Raw genomic sequence first — 14062 nt, forward strand, 5'->3', positions numbered from 1 at the left:
CACCTACCTCCATAGTTATGGGAGTGTGCCTTTCTTCGGTTTCTTCATCCATCGTTGTGCTGCTGGATGTACTGCTGGTTGGGGGTGGCGCATTTTCCATGGGGTCCACTCTGGGCCCTGGCCTTAAAAAGGCTTTCGGGGATGGTATGCAGACCCCGAGCTTTCACCAGTCCCGTGAGTTTGACGTCAACTGGTGGACGCGGTGGGGTACTGCCGTCTGGGTTGTGTGGGTCTGCTCGTTCCGGGGCCTGCCCTCATGAGGCCGAATGCTTTGGACTCTTCCTCTAGGTCTTTTACTTGTTTTGACAAGTCCTTACCAAATAGCAGGATCTGTGGCTCTGAGGCCAGTGTTTTGCGCAGTCCTGCAAATTTGGGATTGAGGGCAGGTCTTATTATGTCCTTACGGAGGTTGTTTATTTCCTATTGGGTGTTACTCAGCAGAGCTAGAATGTCTTGCTGGTTGGTGGTGATGTCCACCCCATCCAGGGAACGAGCATAGGATGTTATGGCTGACGTCAGGAGCTTGAGGATACGCTGCAATTTTAGTTACTGGTTTCGGATACTCTGCCCAACGTACCCCCAGATTTGGCTGTTGACGCCGGTACATTTAGCGAAATGCAGTTCTCCAGAGGCGAATATAGTTCTAGTGCCTCATTGACTACCTGTTCTTGTAGGGGTTTGAAGGACAGGTAGTCAAGGCTGGCCGCCAGTTTTGTTTGCAACGGCCACCCTGCTCATGGTGTAGCCACGTAGCGATTCACCACACCCAGCAGCTATTCCTGGTCCTGTACCCCGTGTATACTCCCGACATCTTCGGCCAGTGACCCCTGTTCCTGACCAGCCCAGTCCTGGTCGCCAACACTGCCCTCGGCTGAGGGGGGAAGCGATGGGCAGTGCATTGTAAGGCACTGGTGAGGGAGTGCCTGAACTCCCTTGGCGAGACTGCTCCAGCTCCCGAAGCAAGTCTCTCTGGAGCATTTGCTCCATGAGCTTTTCCATGCAGGTCAGGCGGCTGCCTCTGCCGCTCTCAGGCGGAGAGTCTTCCTGGTCGGAGTCATCAGAGATTACCGGCCGGTTAGTTTTCCGTTTTGATTTGCCGCCAGTCCGCTGCTGGTGGTCAGGCTGCTTTAGTGGTACTGGGCTCGGCTCGGTATCAATGATTGTGGACCGCAGGGTGTGCGGTCCAGGTGCCACCTCTCACCCCCCACTGATGGAACGCTCATGTTCTGTTGGAGTCGAACGGGGGGTGGTCTTTTTTCCTTCTCGTGCTTTGCTAATTTTCCAGTTTTTTCTCGATCTGGAGAGCACAAAGCAGAATCAAGTTTTCCAATTACAACCTCAGAGTAAATACCTACCTGACGGTCCGTCCATTTAAGCTTGTAGCAGGAGCGCCTGTACTCCCGTTCATCGCTGTTGCACTGCGTGAACGCTCATGTCGCGCATGTGTGCTGGACGGGTTCTTCACGTAGTCACTCGCGTGACTCCGAAGTAAAATTTGCTGTGACTCCCTCAGAAACCTTATTTAATGTATATTAATATGATTCTCACACAACTTCTAAAAAACTTACAAAATAAAGTGGAGCAAAAGAAGCACTGAGAAGTTCCATCACAAAACTACTATCAATAAACTGTACAAAGGTCAGATCTGGCAGATTTTCCCTTTACCACAAAGCAAATAACAAAGAGTGATTTTTAACTTCAGTGCCAAAAAACGCCACAGCCCTGATTGCCTACTAACCTGGAAATGGGGTGTGAGGTTGAAACTAGTTTGATGGTCTGAATCTGGATTAAATACCTTAGCTCCCAAGACTAAATAAAACTCCGAGGTGATGTGTTGCTCGGCCCTGGCCCACCGTTTTGCTGTGTGGGTCTACTGTGAACTGATGAAAAAGATGTAACAACTCATTACTTCAGCTAATGATTCTTAACATGGGTTCTCAAGCAATGTGTTTTGCCTTTGGAAGCCAACTGTATAATACTAAGTTGTCATTATTTTACAAAAATGGTTAAAGTGCAGATACTCAAAAATGTGACATTTCTGTTTGTAATAACTATCTTGCAGCTATATAAATAATACAGAGAGGATAAAGGACCTCTGTTTTGCTCCCCCAGTGCTAGGTAGTTTCTCCTGGCTATCATTTGATTGAATTGAATTGAAAGATACATGGAAACAAAGATACATGGATCCACCGAGTCCACGCCAACTATTAATCTCTCGTTCAAACCAGTTGTATGTTATCCCACTTTTGCACACAATTCCTACACTTGAAGGGCAATTTACAGAGGCCATTTTACCTACAACCTGCACATCTTTAAAATGTGGGAGGAAATTGGAGCAACGGAGGAAACCCACATGGTAACAGGGAGAACGTGCAAGCTCCACACAGACAGCACCCAAGGTCAGGGTCAAAACTGCGTCTCTGACATTGTGAGGAATCAGCTGTGCCAATGTGCCACCCACTGTGCCAATCTGTGCTGCCCTACTCTAAACTATAATGTATTTGCATTGAAGTGATCATTACACATCTTCCACAAGAATACCTCGTGCATTTACATGCTACCAATAAGGTATATGGTGAGTTAAATATCTAGATTAAATATTGAAGGGCTTGGCTCAATTTTTCCTTTCTTGTCAATTAAGAGCAATGACCACAATTAACTAAGTATTCCAGGTATAGCATTAAGAAAATGGTACTAACTGATGGTATTCACAGTTGAAACAACTGGAAAGCAAATTACGTTAAACCTGTGGCAAGAGACAAGGTACAAAAAGAGAAACAGAGACAGAAATCTATAATGTGAAGAAATCCAACCTGACATTAAGGATTTGCTACAGACCACTGGGTTAACTCAAGGAGGAAGGCAATGTGCTCTACAAGAGATGAGAATGTTGTTATTTTATTGCAATCAACTTTGTGTTTAATTGGAAAATCCCCGGTGAGTCAGTTTGAGTCGGTAAACACAAAGCATGGACTGCATCATGCTCAGTGGATTAGAAAGCCACGAGAGGCACTGCTCATCTCGACATGGTTTTTTGTAAATTACGCAGACACCATACAGGAAATAGAAGCTCTAGTGTCCCTGAGGGATGGTGCCTGATGAATGATCAAGCTTAAAATCATCAGACTTCCAGTTATAAGGAAACAGGTTAAAAGAGTGATCAGATGGCCAGAAGTAAGTGTAGAACAACACACAGATACAAAAATAAGCAACCCAAAAGATATTTTTTTAATCCAGTTTGTAATTAGATAATCTGTCCATTTTCTACTCTACAGGGCAATATCAGAAAGTGGACAAGGATGGCAATGAATACTTCAGTTCAGTACTATGCAATGAAAAAGCACAATGGCGACCTTTTAAGTCATGTCATGGAACTGGCATTTCCCACTGTGAGTGATGCTCATGACTTACCGATTAGATGTGCATTAAATTATATCCTTCATGCACAGTACCCCTTCTGAACACTGGTAGGGAAATCAGAAGCAACCATCATTGGCCAAAGTCAAATCTTGAAAGTGTTGTACTGGACTGGGACTCATTATATGTGTTCTATCTTCTGGGTTCTCTCCCTTCCCCCGTGGTACTAACACACTGTATCCCCACTCCACACTCACTTTGAGGCCTACCACCCCTCTTTCGTCAAACAAGGTGCAAATCTAACCAAGTCATCCCTGCACTCTAGCCTTGCCTACAATCTGATCTCCATTGGCCAAACACCACCACATCTCCAGATACAGGGACAGTTTCTTCCCAGCTGTTATCAGGCAACTGAACCATACTACCAACATCTAGAGAGCAGTCCTGATCTACTATCTACCTCATTGGAGACCCTCAGATTATCTTTTATCTGACTTCACTGGACTTTATCTTGTACTAAATGGCACTCACGTTTTTCCTTTTATCATATATCTGTACACTGTGGATGGCTCGATTGTAATCATGTATTGTCTTTCCTCTGACTGGTTAGCATACACAAACAAACTTTTCACTGTACCTTGATACTTGTGACAATAAATCAAACTCACTCAATCTCAAACTCATTAACTCAAGACCAGACAGTTAGGAGATCAACAAGCCTGAAGGAAGAAATGAACAGGAAACAAAATTTGAAGGTCGGCAACTTCAGCTTGGCATTGTTTCAATTGAAAATCAAATTCTTGTTACTCAAACTATAAAAGTTATTCAAACCACAATAGTAAATCAATTATAAAATGTTATATAAAAGCATTACTCAACATTTTGATACCAGAATTTGGACAGCAATTGTATTCAAACATAAAATGCAGTACTCAATCTTCCATGATTTTGCACACGAAAGATCAAGATAGATCATTGTCAGACCAGAGATGAGGGATGACTAGTTCAGAGTTGGGAGATATCCTTCAATCTACACTTTAATGTCCTAAATTCTGCCCTTATTTTTAAAGAATGCTCTTCTGAAGAAGAATACCAACCCAAAACATCACCAATCATTGCTCTCCAGAGATGCTGCCTGGCCCGTTGAGTTACTCCAGTGCTTTATGTCCTTATTTTTAGATGTTGACTTTATATTATTCCTGATTACCTATAACGATAAGTTGACAGTAGAGAAATATACCATTTTCAAGCATATGTATTTCTCCATGGTATAAAATTAGGTTCAATAAACAATGAAAAGACTCACAGACTGTGAAAGGAAACATGGAAGAAATAGTGAAAGACAAGTGGAAGCCAAACCTAATATAAAGTAATGTAAAGTAACATATGTTGACAGAAGGAACAGGGAGAAATAGTTTAGACCAAATTGTATGGTTCTCGAGTGTGCTGGGCATCCTGGGTATGTGCTTCTAACTCGGAAGGTGATTCTGTAGAATTGATTGCCACAGAAGGCTGGTGGATGACTTTTCAATCCCAAGAGCAACTGAATTAGGAGATGTCCTCATTCTTTAAGAAACATTATAGATGAGGCTCTCACTAGGTCTGCTCTTGCTCCCCCTCCCCCTATTCATAACAAGGACAGAGGCCCCCTTGACTTCACATTCCACCCCATCAGGCGTCGCATACAGCATATAATCCACCAAAATTTTTGCCACCTCCGACGGGATCCCACTACTGGCCACATCTTTCCATTTCCACCCCTTTTCTGCTTGCCGCAGAGACCATTTCCTCTGCAACTCCCCAGTCTACACGTCCCTTCAAACCAAAATCACCCCCTCCCCAGGTACTTTCCCCTGCAACAGCAGGAGATGCAACACATCTCCCTTTACCTCCCCCCTCGACTCCATCGAAGGACCCTGACAGTCTTTTCAGGTGAAGCAGAGGTTCATTTGCATCTCCTCCAACCTCATCTACTGTATCCGCTCTTCCAGGTATCAACTCCTGTATATCGGCGAGACCAAGCCCAGGCTCGGCGATAGTTTTGCTGAACGATGGCTGATCAGTTGACCTTAACCTACCTGAATTCCCAGTTGCTTGTCACTTTAACTTCCCCTCCCATGGACCTTGTGGCTAAAGGGATCAGGGGGTATGGAGAGAAGGCAGGTACAGGATACTGAGTTGGCTGATCAGCCATGATCATATTGAATGGCGGTGCAGGCTCGAAGGGCCGAATGGCCTACTCCTGCATCTATTGTGTATGTTTCTATGTTTCTATTCCCAATCTGACCTTTCTTCCTGGGCCTCCATTGTCAGAGTGAGGCCCAGCGCAAATTGGAGGAACAGAACCTCATTTTTTGCTTGGGTTGCTTACACCCTAGCGGTGTGAACATTGACTTCCACAACTTCAAATAGCCTTTGCATTCCTTCTCTCTCCATCCTCTCCCCCTTCCCAGTTGTCCCACTAATCTTACTGTCTCCGACTACATTCTATCTCTGTCCCGCCCACTCCGCTGACATCAGTCTGAAGAAGGGTCTCAATCTGAAATGTCACCCATTCCTTCTCTCCTGAGATGTTGCCTGTCCCGCTTAGTAAAGGGCCGGTCCCACTGTACGAGGTAATACAAGAGTTCTCCCAAGTTTTCCCGTGATTCGAACTCGGAGAATGTCCGTAGTGGGTCCGTAGGAGTTTGTGGATGTCTCGTAGTGGCTCGTACTAGCAACGGTAGGTACTCCGTAAATCCAGTAAACTCTTGACATTTTTTCAACATCGTGAAAAATGTCCACGAGTTAAAATCTACTTGTGATGAAAAAAATTGTTACTTTTTACTCTTTTGAGCCTCTACGAGACATCCACGAATTCCTACGGAACTGCTACCATACAATACAATACAATGAATACAATCAGTTTTATTCGTCACTTGCACATAAAGTGCAAGTGAAGTGAATTTTTCAGCAGCGGTACAATGAAAAAGGACACGGAAAACAGTCAAAATGTAACACAAACATCCACCACAACATTCATCACTGTGGTGGAAGGCACAAAATTTGGCCAGTCCTCCTCCATTTTCTCCTGTGGTCGGGATCTCAACCCTCAGCAGCCGCTGCTGTGGGCGTCCAGATGAGTGAAAGTCAAGGTAAGTCCTGAAACGGTGCCTCCCCCACCGGAGAGATGGGGGAGGTCTATGGACATTCTTCGAGATCGAATCATGGGAAAACTCGGGATAACTCTTAAATTACCTCGTACGGTAGGACAGCCCCTTTACTCCAGCATTTTGTGTCTTCGTGCAACTGAATTAGTGCCGCCTTTGAAATTATGCCAGAGTTGATGATTTAGTGTTACACCCAACTGGAACTTCAGCCAGATTCTTCCAGACACCATTCACTGAATAGTAGACCTATCCAGGAAAATGGGTCTGAGTATATAATGTAAGTAGAATAAGAGATATATAATCCATGACTTTGCTTTCAACACAGGAAGAATATTAGTTTTGTGATACCTGCTCATCTGTATCACAATCAGGAACCAGTGCTTCCACACCTCAAAAAAATAAATTCCTTAAATAGAATCCCAAATTTTCTGGAATTTGATGGTATTTCCTGAAATTTTCAAAAATGCTTCCTGCGTGGTATTTGTTGTTGGGTTTTTTTTGCGGGCACACATTAACAACACAAAGAAGAACAAGGCAATACAGATCTATGTAACTACACCGTATCCGCCTGGTTCTGTTATTCACTTATACAATGTTATGCAAGGCAGCTTTTGTTGCCTCCAACAGCTTTCATTGTCTTCGTTTTTTCAACCTGCTCTCGTGTGTCTCAGTCTCTGCTCTCCCCCTCTCTCCCTCCCTCCCTCTCTCCCTCTCCCCGCCCTCTCTCCCTCCCTCCTCCTCTCTCCCTCCCCTCCCTCCTCGGCCCCCCCCCTCTTTCTCTCCCTCCCCCTCTCTCCCTCCCGTCTCTCACCCTTCCTTTCCCTCTCCCTCTCCTCCCTCCCTTTACCTCCCCCCCTCCCCTCCCTCTCTTGCTCTCCCCTCTCTCCTTTTTCCCTATCTCTCCCCCCTCTCTCTCTCCCTCTTTCTCACCTCTCCCTCTCTCTCTCTCCCTCCTTCTCTCTCTCTCTCTCCCTCTCTCTCGCCCTCCCTCTCTCACCCCACCCTTTTTTCCTCCCCTCCCTCTCTTATTCTCCCCACCCCTCCCCCTCTTGCTCTCCCTCTGTCCTTCTCTTCTATCTCTCCACACCTCCCACTTCTCTCCCTCTCTCCACACCTCCCTCTCTCCCTCTCTCCACCCCTCCCTCTCACCCTCTCTCCCCACCTCCCTCTTTCCCTCTCTCCACAACTCCCTCTTTCCCTCTCTCCACACCTCCCTCTCTCCCTCTCTCCACACCTCCCTCTCTCCCTCTCTCCACACCTCCCTCTCTCACTCATGGCCCCTTGAGCCCACCCACCTTTCTGTAAACTCAAGGCCATCCAAATTTAACTGCAATCCCACCGCCCACTGGTAACCTTTCACCACTAGGCTTATCCAGAATTCTACCACTGCCTGAAATTTAATCAAAGGCTGAACTTCCACTGAGAAAGAGAATTCCAAAGAATCATTGTTATACGAGAATTTTCCCGAACAGTCTGTGATCCATAGCGCTGTGTTTAAAGCCCATAGCGCTGCAGCCGATAGCACTATATTTAGAACTCACAGCGCTGCAGCCGGCAGCTCTTTGTTTAATTCCCACGCGTTAAACTGACAGCGCTCTGTTTAATCCTTTGAGCGCCAAACCAGCAGTGCTGTGTGTATTACCTTTACACCCCTTCGCTGGCTGGATGTGGAAATTTCCTGAAATTCCCCGAAATTATTCAATTTCCCTAAAATTACCCGAAGCCAACCAGAATTTCCCGAATTTCAATGTTGAAACACTGTCAGGAACTATACTTTGTGAATATTTGCCCATATTAAGGTCAGTCCACATCTCCTGTCGCTGAACACCTCCGCTCAGTCCACCTGGGCCTATGTGATCTCCCGTTGGTAAACATTTTAACTCCCCTTCCCATTCCCATACTGACCTTTTTGTCCTGAGCGACCTCCACTGTCAGAGTGAGGCCCAACGCAAATTGGAGGATCAGCACATCATATTTCACTTGCGCAGCTTACAAGCCAGTGGAATGAGTATTGATTTCTTTAACTTCAAGTAACCCTTGCTTTCTCTCTCTCTCCATCTCTCAACCACCCTAGTTCTCTGACTAGTTTTCCCTCCACAAATGACTGAGAGGCCAAATTCTACTCTAACTCCAATTACAAGATTACAGGTTACACTACTGTAGTGGGCTGTATCGCGAACAATGACATGACAGGGTACAGGAAGGAGATAGAGACCTTGGTGTCAAGACAACAACTCTCTCAATGTCCTATCTCGTGGTTTTATCTAGTTATTGACTTCATGACATCAGGTAGTGTGCATTCTCCAATCAGTATCAATGGTGCTGAAGTGGAGATGGTTGAAAGCTTCAAGTTCTTAGGTGTAAATATTACCAACAACTTGTTCTGGACAAACCACATTGAAGCTATGACCAAGAAAGCACATCACGCGTCTATTTTCTCAGCAGACTAATGGGCCTGCCCCACTTAGGTGTCTTTTTAGGCGACTGCAGGAGACCAAGCAGTCGCCACATGGTCGTCACATGTTCGGGGAGTCGCCTTCACGGCCGTGAGGAGTTCCCACATTCTGGGAACTAGTCACGGCCTCATTATAGTCATCACAAATTTTGCAACATGTTGAAAAATTAGCGGCGAATAGAATGAAGCCGCCCTGGAGAGTAGCGAGAATTCTCGTGCCGTAGGTGGGTCACCAGGAGGTCCTAGTGGGTTGCCAGGAGGTCGAAGGTTCTCGTAAGTTCTCGTAGGTTGTAGCCGGTGAATTTCATTGGCTCATTGTGAAAAAAAAAAGTAAGCAATAGTTTTCAGAACAAAGGATAACCGACCGTAATGTTAATGTCCTCCGAGCTTCGCAGCCGTGTATCTCTGGCTTCTTAAAAGTTGTTTCCACTCCTTCTCCGCCCTCTCCCCCACCCCCTGTCCCCTCCTCTTTTAAAGGACTTACTGTACACTGTGCTTTAGCCGTCTTAATTACAGCGTCCTGTTCATCACGGTGTGTGTCTGTATCACCTTGGCTTTGCACCGTGTGAATTTCACTCAGACAGCGCTCTCCCCGCTTGCTCTGTCCCCCATCTGCATACCGGGCTGGTGAAGCAAGCGATGGGGGGGGGGGGGGGTGTGTGTGTGTGTGTGTGTGTGTGTGTGTGTGTGTGTGTGTGTGTGTGTGTGTGTGTGTGTGTGTGTGTGTGTGTGTGTGTGTGTGTGTGTGTGTGTGTGTGTGTGTGTGTGTTCCACTCTGTGTGTGTGTGTCGTGTGTGTGTTCTAGTTGCCAGTTTTTTCAGGCTACTTGCCCGGCAACATGACAGTCGTTGGCAGCCGCCTGAAAAATTGCCGAAGTGGGACAGGCCCATAAAGATGTTTGGCATGCCTGCATTGAATCTTACCAACTTCTATAGATGCACTGTACAAGTCATCCTATCAGCATGTATTGCAGCTTGCTTTGGCAACAGTTCTGCCCAAGACTGCAAGAAATTACAGAAAGTTATGGATATAATTCACTTTCACACAAACCTGCTTTCTCCCCATTGGATCCTTCTACACTTCATGCTGCCTCAAGGAAGCAGCCAGTGTAATCAAGGATCATTTACAAATGGTCACTCCCTCTCTTCCGCTCTCCTTTTGGGGGTGGAAGAAACAAAAGCTTGCAAACAGCACCATCAGATTGAGGAACAGCTTCTTTCCCACTGTTATCAGACGACTGAACAGTCCTCCCATAAACTAAGGTGTCATCCCGACCTTACAATCTATCTCATTCCAGACCCTACACGTTTTTATCTGCACATTCTTTGAAATGTTATAGCGTTGTTACACTATATTCCGCACTCCGGTATTTTTTCTACATACACAAACTACATTGTGTAATGCTTGATTGTGCTCATGTATAGCATGATTTGACTGGATAGCACATGGGCAAAGTTTTTCACTGTATTTGAGTAGATGTGACAATAATACCAATGCCTGGAATACTAAGAGAGATGCCATTTCCACACAGAAAGACTGGGGGCCTTCATGAGGCGCACAGCAACAGCAGTGGGGTGATTCAGTAGTGGCAGTCAATGGCAGGAGTCAAGATGAAAGGAGCTGCCTGCAGCACCATAAAAAAATCAATGATCTCATATTAGTAGCAAAGGTCAAATGCTAGGTCTCTCCATTTACTCCATAAGCTTTTCATGCTGCAGTCCCACCACTCACCCATAAACAAGCTTTGATTATAAGGTTTCATATCTAACTTATGCTAAGTTAGAAGTTACTCTCTCAAAGCTGATCCTGATAGTCCCAAAGCAGCTGGATGTGGTTCTCGAAAGCTATCTACAGTCTTTGCTGCTAAAAGTCATCAGCTTTTCACCAGCCATGTTTCAAACACTGATATTATAGAGGTGTACATGATCATGATAGGGTAAATGCAGAGTATTTTACCCACAGTAGGGGAATCAAAAACATGAGGACTTAGGTTTAAGGTGAGGGGGGGGGGGATTTAATAGGAACCTGAAGGGCAACATTTTTACACAAAGGGTGGTAGGTGTTTGGAAGAATCTGTCAGAGGAAATAGTTGAGGCAGATACTATTACAAGATTTAGACATGTACATGGATAGGATAGGCTTTGAGGTATATGGGCTAAATGCAGGCAGGTGGGACTAGTGTAGATGGGGGATGTAGGTCAGCATTGCCAAGTTGGCTGAAGGGCCTGTTTTCACATGGAATGACTATGCAGTAGCTTTGGTACAAAGAAAAACACAAAGAAGAAAGACTGTGCATACTGTAACTACCACCAGATTTATGGGTTGATAATTGTTTTTTTTATTTTTTATTTTTATTTTATTAGAAGCAATGTACATACATCTTAATCATAATATGCAACATACTACATTTCTTGTACAAATTCTTTTTTTTTAAACTTTAACCTGTAATAGAAAAAGAGAAAAGGACAAAGAGAAAGAAGAAGAGTGTGGATAGTAGTGAAGTGTAGTCCGCAGTAGTTGGCGTTAAGTGAATGATAATGGTTAAGTAGATTGCGTGCTTGAAAATGTGAAAAGAAAAGAAGAAAAAAAAAGGCCCCACAGAAAAGGCGGGCCTTAAAAAATGAAAAAGAAAATAAGTAAGGAATCTAAAAAAGGTAAGGCAAAGCAAGAAGGAAAGTGAATGTGCCTAATTCCTAACGATTCACACCCATCACCTAGTTCTAAAAGAGTTACTTTCCAGGGTTGTGTTGCACCATATTACACCTGTAACAAATCAATGAAAGATGACCATATTGTTAAGAATTGCTCTTGTTTTCCTGCTAGAACAAATCGCATTTCCTCAAGATGTAGTATTTCCGACATATTTGTAATCCACATTTTAAAAGTTGGGATAGGAGCGTTTTTCCAGAATTTAAGTATAAGTTTTTTTGCCATTATCAAACCGTAGTTTAATAAACATCTTTGATAATTGTTTTTTAAACTGCAGATCTGAATGACTGAAATAAAAACTGAAAATGCTGCAAATATTCAGCAGGTCAGTCAGCATATGTAGAAAGAGTTCACATTTCCAATCCAGGACCTTTGTCATCCAGAACATCCCAGACCTGAAATGTTGATTGTTTCTCTTTCCAAGGATAGTTAGTTGCAAGTTGGCATGTTTTGGTTTATAAATTCGGATCAGAAAGTATTGGATTTACTTCTTTGAGGCCAGTTGGATCCTGCGATGATGTCGCACAGTTGGGATGAGTTTAGAGCGTTAATAGATGGAGACTAGGGATTGTGTTCATTAGTATGGGCTTGGACTAAGCTGTGGGCAGCTAGCCATCGGAAGGCTGATAAGGTTACCTCCTCCCTCTCCCTTCCAATTCCTCCTATGCCACAACTGTTCACCATCTAGCTTGTTGAAAGGACGGAATCCTAATGATGTAAGGTTGTTCAGCGTACAGCAGACTACAAAGAAACTTGTGAACAGGGTCCTCTGGGCCAATCTAGATATTGGAAGACACACTACCTCTACACACGGAGGCAAGAGACATAGATGCTGGTATCTTGAGTAAAAAACAGAACCAATGGGATATCGGAAGCGGGGTAATGGAGAGTCGATGTTTCAGATTGCAGCCCTACTTCATACACAGTCTGGAGAATGGTCCCAAGCCAAAATTTCACCTGGCCATTTCCCTCAGATGCTGCCTGACCCGCTGAGTTTCTTATACACATTAAAGGTCACCTCTAACTATTTGTTCAGCAATATTATTTCCATTGTATGGATGGTATCCACAAGTGCGGGAATTTGACTATATATTCACGAGCCATGTCATCATCAAATAACCATCACCACCCCCCTTCAGCATGTTGTTATTTTAATGAACACTTCAGCTACTTTTGCAAATAGAAAATTGCTTCCATATTCTTTCTTCAAATTATATTGTTATTTTATTGATTTTAAAATCACAGAGAGCAATTATATTTCAGAAAATGTATTCCTGTTGCAATGGACCATTGCAGAATGGAGCCATCATGATTGTTGCCAGGAAACTGAGCATTAACCAGTATAATACATTTCTATGGGCATGCACTTGCTGGATAATGTTTAGTATGGTATCTCTCTTAATTGCAAAATATTTTAAGAATCATATTCAGCATTCATAAACCATGTTGTCAAAACCTCTTTCTAGATAAGCAAACAATGACATTAGGTTGTTTAAAACAAATGGATTCATTGTGAGCCCTTCTTTTGCTTGGTGATGTTCAAGTAGAAGAATAGCTCTGTGAGTATCCTAGGCTGGAAAGAACTGAGAAAAGACCTTTCATCAAATACCACAGCTCCTCGCACTTCCAGCACCTTGTCTTGCTGTGGTTGCCCTCTGTCCATTTTCCTGTTCTGTAATATTCTAATGCTTTTTAATTCACTCATACCTGTGAGTAAATGGTTTAAACAGATATATGTTAAAGACAAGACAAATGCTTTGAAAATGTTCAGTCCTCTCTCTGTAAACTTTGGTAACAATGGAAAGCTTGAGTAAGCATGGAATACTTGCAGAATTGCAGACAGACTAATAGAAATCAAACAACAACTTACCTGTAGGTAGTTGATATTTCTTTTTTTTTTAATTCTACAGCTGGTTTGGGGGAAAGGAGAGTTTGTTTGTTGGGGAACAAGCGTTCATCTATGTAGGCTTTATGAAAGGCATTAACAGGAGATCAGATTTGCAGCATTGCTGCTAAATCAACATTGCGTATTACAATCTGCTTATTTTGCAATTTTTTCACAGTTGCCAGCTGTGCTTTCAACAATATCCCCATCAAGCTGCTCTGTATATAATGGCACAAATAAGGTACGCACAGTAAATGGCTTTTCTTAACTGATGTGGTATCCATTCATTCCAAATGATACATTGACAAACAAAATTAAAACAATATTTTGTGGTGTGTGATGATTCTGACTAAACTATCCCAATTAGGATATAGCTAATTTATCAGCTAATCTCACATTAAATTCCTCAAATGGATAATGATATATAATATATATTATTTTAGCCAAGAGGACAATAAAGTACCTTTGGCGTTTGCATTGAGGTATGAAACCTTGCCTATTTTGAAG

The sequence above is a fragment of the Leucoraja erinacea genome, chromosome 3 (assembly GCF_028641065.1).
Source record: "Leucoraja erinacea ecotype New England chromosome 3, Leri_hhj_1, whole genome shotgun sequence".
NCBI classification, from domain to species: domain Eukaryota; kingdom Metazoa; phylum Chordata; class Chondrichthyes; order Rajiformes; family Rajidae; genus Leucoraja; species Leucoraja erinaceus.